Source organism: Notothenia rossii (assembly GCF_949606895.1).
Source record: "Notothenia rossii genome assembly, chromosome: 5".
NCBI classification, from domain to species: Eukaryota; Metazoa; Chordata; class Actinopteri; order Perciformes; family Nototheniidae; genus Notothenia; species Notothenia rossii.
Window position 1 is genome coordinate 48,073,204 of NC_136903.1, and position 8,992 is coordinate 48,082,195.

Consider the following 8,992-nt stretch of genomic DNA (forward strand, 5'->3'; position numbering starts at 1 on the left):
AACTTAACACATTGATAATATGTCAGCATTCTGTTTTGTAGGGTTTTATAACGCACCTTTAAAAGGTGTTCATTGTATTTTCGAATAAATGTGAAATAAAGATTTTTTCTTTTTGACCAGTCAGTGCTTACTGATGGATTAACAGTGCATTTTACTCAGTGTCAGTCCTTGTTGTGTACAAACTAAGGTTTTAATAAATGCTTCAAAATAAACACGATGTGAGTATCACACACAGTTTCTCCTGTTCCGTCAGTGAGAATAAATGATAATAACGTTTTGTGAGTTTGGACAAATGTTGTCCACACATTAATGTGTCATGATGTTGGTCCCACTTGCAGCCCCCCCCCCCCCCCCACACTTCCCCCTCATCTGTAGGACCATGGTCTGTTGGTCCTCACAGGCGGCAGGGTACACACCAATTGGGGGGGGGGGGGGGGGGGGGTTGCTTGGCAAAGAGTGATTGTCTTCACACTGTGCTTGGATATCCTCTGGCAACTTTTCAAGTCCCCTCTCTGTTTCCAGTAAAGACAGAAAAAAACAATCCTTCTCTCACTTTGATTTCACTTTCTGTAATTGACCTTTTAACCCTGGGTTAAAGTGATGCAGCCGCCGGGTTCATATTGTGACACAAGGCAACCTTTCTGCAAAGCCATTAATGTCCAAACAAGGATTTTTGATCAAACTCTGCATATAAACTGTGTGCCTTGCTGGTCCTTTGCCAAAACGACTTAAAAAAAGTTTAACCTTCATAGTCTCATTAGTCTATGTGACAAACCACAGGTATACAGCAGTAAAGAGAACCCTGAACTCAGACCACCATGAGCCCCTCTGTAAGAGCTGATATGCTGCCAATCTGCCTTAGCCTGAAGGATAAAAGCATTACATTTAACCCATAAATGTTTCTTTATCTGGGGGGGATACAGCCATTTGAAAGGCTGTGTCCATCTGTAAAATGGATGTAATAACAGTGTAATTACGGTGTCTTATGGTTGCAATAACAGTGTAATTGCGGTGTCTTATGGGTGCAATAAAAGTATAATTGCGGTGTCTTATGGGTGCAATAACAGTGTAATTGCGGTGTCTTATGGGTGCAATAACAGTGTAATTACCGTGTCTTATGGGTGCAATAACAGTATAATTACGGTGTCTTATGGGTGTAATAAAAGTGTTATATGTGTGTAATGTAGAAAATAGCAATCAATTAAATGTCCTAAATATTTATATGTGATTGCCCATTTAAGGGTTAAAGAGAATTAAAAGTTTTAATTAAAATAATTAAAACATTTTATCAGTTGAAGTTCATGGCTTCACATTATTCACCTTTTACATTACAGCCTATCAGTGCTTAGACGTTGCAGATTCACACACAATGTCACTTCAGCCCTGACCGTCATTCAAACTATTCTCAGAACAATCATGATGACCCAGGGTTCAATTGGCCTCCCATTCATGTGTGTGCATGTGTCCGGCACCATTGTACCATTGTTGCTGTGCCATCTCAGTGAGCCATGCCGCTGGGACGGCTCGGAGCCCATAAAACGATAGGTTACGTATTGTAATGTTGACATGTTCTTTCATAAGTTTTTACCGCTAGAACAGTGCCATTATATGCATTATATATAACAACTTTACTCTAAGTGCCTCCTGCAGACATCCTGCTGAATACACAGACACACAGTTGCGAGAGGGGATTCAGCTAGACCAGGGGTTCCCAAAGTGGGTCGCAAGATGATTTCAGAATCCTCTTGATGTGACCTGAGGTGTTTTTTTTTATTTAAAAGAAAATTGTTTATTATTATTATTTGTATTATTATTATTAATAATAATGTGTGCATATAATTTTTTTATTATGTAAGTCTGTTTAATAGTTAAGGGAGACAAATAAAGGAATTTTGATTCTGACAGATTTACGACAGTATCATTTGCAGCTCAAAGGTCACTTTACAGCACCACAGTAAATATCACAGACGTAAAACACACATCAACTACGCACTAGTATATTTCTTCCAGGGAGTTCCCACATAGATTTTACTTGGGCAGGCCGCCGTATATTAACGGCCGCCCAAGGATATTTCGCGATCCATTTAGGTTTTTAAAAAAAAAAAGTTTATCCGTCCGTGACCACGACGCCATCTGCGATCGATTAACTTGTAGACAATGATCCCTCGCTCTACGCCTCCTTTACCCAGTCCCGGACTGGCCATCGGGAGGACCAGGGGGTTTCCCGATGGCCTGGCCTGAGGATTTTTTTATTTGTTTGTATGTATTGTGAACGCAATGCTGCGCAAATGTGGGTCTGCCTCACACAGGTTGACTGTTAGAAATTAAAATCAATGTTTTGATGGTATAATGTAGCTTAAACATACCGTCAGTTTAAACGCTCTTTTATACTGAAAAACCAGAAATTCTTGTGCACAAGCAGTTAAGCTTTTATTCTGAAAATCCTTCATCTACGGTTAGCATTTAGCATGTGGCTAATATACGATTTCCTAAAGAGGTGAATTGAGTAGCGAAATGACATGGAGTGGTGCAAACCGAAACCTACTGATTTAACACTACAACTATAGATGTCGAGATACTACCATGCTGAATATTAAATGAAAGTACAGTTTATTTGAATACATTATTGTTTACAGACGAGAGTAGCATGTGACAACATCCGGAAACCAAACCAGCCGTGAAGTATTTTCTGTATATTTTGGAGTATTGATTACAGCGTTTAGAATGTGTTACATGAAAAGTGATGAAAGAGAATATGAGGAGAAAAGGCGGGTTAAGCATATATTGAATGTGAAAAGTACCAATCCTCTGTTTAAATGCAACAACGGACATTAGAGACGAGGCGAGCCAACTGGCGGGGAGGAGCCAGCAGAGGATATATATAGCAGCACCGGACGAGGGATTGGCCCTCTTCTCTTGCTCGTGAGAGCCAGATCACAGCTGTTTTCTGCCTGAACAATATTCTGTCTGTAACACCTTTTTTAAAATAAAGTATCCCATTTGAATCTTCTCAGAGACTCCATTTAGTCTAATTTTAAAGCTTCTCTCCTGGACGCGAGAATAAAGAACATATTTAACACTGTCTACATGATGTGGCCTGCCGACATGGCCACTGTCATACAGATCATAAATCAAAGTCCTTGATTGGTCTCTGTGTGTCATTCAAGCTCGGGATAACCTCAGCTCAGGTGAGGTAAGGGACTCTCTGATTGTTTAGATAGTTAACTTCTTCTCAGTGGGTCTCAAACGGTTTGGTCACCATTTATGTAAACACATATTTCCATTTGAGGGGGTGGTGATTAGTCAAATATGCATGAATAAAAAATAAAAAGTTAACTAGGTGAAAAAAGGTAAGATACACTTTTAAAACTTGTTGAGTGCTAAAACTAGTCTTTGCTGCTTCCTCAAAGAGGAGCAGGGGGGAGAGGAAGGAGACAGGAGATGCTGATTCAGGAGCACACACTCACAACTATAAATGAACCAAAAATAAATAAATAAACAAGTTTCAGTGTATTTTTCATATTGGAAATGGTATGTTATTAGTTATTGCTATGATTTTATGATTATTGAAATGTATACAGTTCTGTTTCATATAGGTGTTTCCATAGATCTAGTCTCTTTATTTTCCCCTCAAAGTGCAACAGATTGATGCATTTCACTCCAAAAAAAAAAAAAACTGACCAGGGGAGCTTCCCCCCGACACCCTAGAGGATTTGAGGTCCACCCCCACTTAAAATCACATGGATAGGCTCCTAAATACATTTACCATTTTTGTTAAATAGTAACCCATGTCCATATGTTTATCTGTGGGTAGTAGATTTAAACTATAGGGCTATCACTATGGGCCCTGCCTGTACCTGTTCGCTATGCCATCGCGTGAAGGGTCTGCTAACAAGCGACCAACAGAAAGGTTAATGTTAATGTTGTTGCACGTCACAAAGGCAAGTCACAAAGGCACGTCACAAAGGCACCTCAACTTAATGAGGACATGCTGTTTTGCACCCCGCTGGAGCTAAAGTGCACAGACGAGGACATTTTCACAAAACTTGACAACAAAATAAAAGAAGAGGGACTGTCTTGGGATGAGAGCATCAGTTTGTGTACAGATGGTGCTGGAGCAATGCTGTGGCTTGATTTGATAAAATCACGTCCACTCCATATCAGGCTGTTCGCCAGTCTCTGCAACAAACTGAGATCGGAGAATTAGGGCCTGCTGTTCCACACAGAAGTCAGGTGGCTTTCAAGGGGAAATGTTCTCAGCCGCCTGTATCAACTGCGGTACAAGGTGCGCTTATTTCTGATGGAGCATGGGTCCCAGTGTGACGATCTGTGTCCTGCTTTGCTGTTGCTTTATAACAATCCACAGGAGCCAGGTTGAAATATCAGTCGGGTTTTATTCTGCAACATATGGGATTGACACACAGATCCACAGTTTAGCCAAACTATAATAAGATGTTGCTCTGTCTGCAAAGGAAAGTTTCACATCAGTGATGTAAATGCCACATGCACTCCTCCACACCGTTAGCGGCTAACTAGTTAGCTGGAAGACGGCTCACTCTCAGTTTATGTACAATTATTTTAAAAAGTGATACACTACGGAATCTAAAGACATTTAGCCTAACATAAAATACACACAATAAATGCAGATAGATTAAACACAAAACGGTAGGCTACATGTTGATCATAATTATTATTATATTTACAACTGAGAGAACAGAGCAACAACTCACCCGAAGCTAAGGTTGCAGTCGAATAGTCCAAAAATCAGCTCCTAACGTCGAAGCCTAGTCTATTCCTTGACCTCTGAGTGAAACGTCACGGGGTTAAGGGATAGTGTATAGGATAATTCAAAAGGATTTAGGAGAAGAGAGTGCGGTACTTTAGAGAATCAGACTGCACTTTCACTATCCAACGTATTTATGATGCGCCAGCGGACGTCATAAATGTGCGTCTGCTGCTGTGGGGGAACTATGGAAACTACAGTTTTTCTATACAGCGGACTACAACATGGATGTACAGTGGTGGCGCCAGAGTATTTTTGTCGGGTAATCTATGGTAGGGCTAACCCATACAGTGGTGGGGCTCAAGTCAATATTTGCAATGTAATTACATACACGCTATATCGCCCCCCTTGACAGTGAAACGCCACGCATGAGGTCCATGGGCAGCGCGAGGATTTTTTCGCTGCAGTAGCTTAGCAGTTGCTATATGACAGCACAGCGTTGCTAGTTCATTTTAAAAATAAATAAACAAACAATACCAGTGGGCCAAGCACGAGCCTGTTCATATTGTGGCGTTCCAACCCAGTCTCATGGCATTTCGTGTTCACAAACACGATTTTTTATCTATTGATTCGTGTTCACCAACACGATTTTCCCCTTTTTTTCATGTTGCACAGCACGATTTTAAAAGCATTGTATTTCTATTGGTAGTCTCACGGCATTACGTGTTATAGGAAGACCGGAAGATGTGTGGTTCATAAAAACATGTTCTTACTCAATATCAAGCCACAATTATTGCTTTTATTTTAAATCGTATAATTTCTGACTTTTGCTGCCGTCTGTGAGGAAAATAAATGGGGCTCAGAGCCTCAGAATACTGAAATCTGTATTTTTAAAATCTTTTTTTCCTTCTAATTTGTTATTCTTTTCAAAATAACACACTGTTATTTACTCACCAATAACACACAATTATCCTTGTTTTTATTTATTTGTTTAATTCCATAATCTTGGGCTTTTTTGACGTCCGTCAGGAACTGAATTTCAAAATAAAAATAACCGGAAACAGACGTAGGCATTTCGAGCGGTTACCCAAATCCTCAGCTATGGTTTAAGCTCACCGATTGGATGTTTTAGCCGCAATGCATGTTGGGATTTGGTGTTTATATCATATGAAATCGGAAAAACATTTCAAAAGAATAAAATGATACTTAATTCCGAGTGTTCTTGCTTTTCTCTTTGAAAGTCATCACATAACGGCATTGTAATACACGGTTCGGCTGCATTACATATTACAGATCTGCCGTAGTTCTCTATTTATAGAGCCCTGATGAGAAGATTTTTGGAAAAACTGGAAGAAATGCCGCCGAAACTGAATACTTGACGTGGATCATAAATATATCAACAATTAAACAACATCTTCAATTTCTCTTCACACAATACGTCTCCTTTCAGTATCAACACTAATTCGGCTGACTTGTAAATTTGATCTAATTCATAGATAGGTTATATTTACACCATAACAGTGCACAGCTGATATAAAAGGACTTGTAGTTTTTAAAGATATTACTGATTTTCTTTGAATATAAGGATGTAAATACTGAGTCTGAAATAGTATAGCAATATGCTGTAAAATTATGTGAAAGCATGAATAAAACTACACATCTTCAGATGTTGTACATACATAAGTGTCCTACACTAATAATACAAAGTTATTATGGCTGTTTGTACCTTGTGTGCACCGCCTAGTGGTTAAAGCACGTTATTGCATTATTGTTTTTATGTGTTATATTTGATTACAAAAATATTAAGAGTACATACTTTCATAGGGGGAAAGTAGAAGGTCAATGATAGAAGTATAGAATATAAAAAATCAAGAAGATACTATAAGTGATCTCTACAATAAAACACTTTAGTACAGGATGTACAAAGATATTAATAGGAGGAGGTGCAAAACAGAAAAACGAATTAAGAAATTAGAGATGTGCAGAATATGACAGTTTAATGGTGGAGGTATACACACATATTGATAGATGTCTTGTAATGCGCTGTTGAGGAACCTGTGACCCAAGATTTTCATTCATTGCATACACCGTAGTTGTCTATATGATATGTCAAACCTTTGAAAATCTTGAAAGGGATGTGCAAAATAGCCATAATATACAGTCTTTAATTAACTATTAGTAGAGAATAACGAGTAATGAATATACTTTATTACTCGTTTCCATTCATGTCAATTGCAGATAAATGTTTAGTCTTCTCAAGCACCAACTATCAAATATCTCTCCTGATTGTTGGCACTTGACAATCACCTTCCCTGAATTTTACTCAGGTGTATCTAAAGTCTGATTTAAGGATTGTTTATATTTCACATCATTAATCAGAATCTGCAAAGTAACTCAAATAATTGTAGTGGAGTAAAAATACCAGGTTAACCTCTGTATTGTTGTGGAGTAGAATTACAAAGTAACAATGAGCTGTCATGTGGGCATATATTAATGATGCGCATTATGGACACAAGCGATTGTCACCCATGTATTAATTATATGTTTTACATTTGGTAACACCAATGTCATGGCAACTTCTAATTGTGGGAAAAAGGAAAACCTTCAGTAGAGACGTCCCATAGAACATTTTGCGAAACACAATAGCCAGCATGTGTAGTTCTGGGGGGGCGTTCGATTCCAGTTTTGGATAGTCTGGCGTGGTTTCGTTCCATTTCAAACAGCTGTTTGACGCTAGGCGTAACCTTGGCGCACTGCCACTCCAACATCCAATCCCAGAGCTTGAAGATTAATCACGGGGACTGTAGTCCTAAACGATAGCTGGGGATTATGGGTAGTTGAGTGTCTTCGGCCATCCTAAACTCCTAGAGGCCTACGTCTGTTTCCGGTTATTTTTATTTTGAAATTCAGTTCCTGACGGACGTCAAAAAAGCCCGAGATTATGGAAATAAACAAATAAATAAAAACAAGGATAATTATGTGTTATTGTTGAGTAAATAACATTGTGTTATTTTGAAAAGAATAACAAATAAGAAGGAAAAAAAAAATAAAAATACAGATTTCAGTATCCTGAGGCTCTCAGCCCCATTTATTTTCCTCACGGACGGCAACAAAAGTCAGAAATTATACAACTTAAAATAAAAGCAATAATTGTGGCTTGATATTGAGTAAGTACATGTTTTTATGAACCACACAGCTTCCGGTCTTCCTATAACACGTAATGCCGTGAGACTACCAATGGAAATACCTTGCTTTTAAAATCGTGCTGTGCAACACGATAAAAAGGGGAACATCGTGTTGGTGAACACGAATCAATAGATAAAAAATCGTGTTGGTGAACACGAAATGCCATGAGACTGGGTTGGCTATTCAAGATCACAGATCACTCGAGCCTTCAATGTCGAAAACGTTCGTTTTATTTTCTGGTATTGACGGCCACAGCCACGCCTTACAGAACCAATCAATAGTATAACACTCATTATGACTTTTCCCCACACTCGAAAACAACTCCTACCGTCTCGTACTCCCTCAACACACACCGGAAAACGCCCACACACACATGGAAGGCGCGGTCGCTCCCTAACTCCCACCAACAACATTGCCTAAATAACTTTACAAATGTACTAAACTGTGCACATCTGATAACTGACATAACTATTAACTTGGACACGCTACAATATTATCCTTAATATTTACATTAAGAACATTCCTTTGAACCTTATAACAATACTTTGCAAGGTAAGCACAACCAAAATAAGTTTGTAAAAGCAGAATTTGAACACTCCTACAATATTTTTGTATAATACCATTACACCCTGAGCGTACAAGTGCACAATAGCGATCGTTCACTGTTTCAACTGGCATGCTGTGGCATTTAACCTCATCACCACACCGCAAACAGACACACGCACACACACACACACACACACACACACACACACACACACACACACACACACACACACACACACACACACACACACACACACACACACACACACACACACACACACACACACACACACACACACACACACACACACACACACACACACACACACACACAAACAAAAAGCAGTGGTGAGTATCTCAGCCTGGCGTCACCAGAGTTGGGTGTAACGCGTTACAAAGTAACGCGTTACTGTAATAATATTACTTTTGTCGGTAACGGAGTAGTGTAACGCGCTACTTTTATAATTCAGTAATCACACTACAGTTACTAACATTGCCCCGACACGCCTTACTTCGTTACTTACTAACAATCAGTCA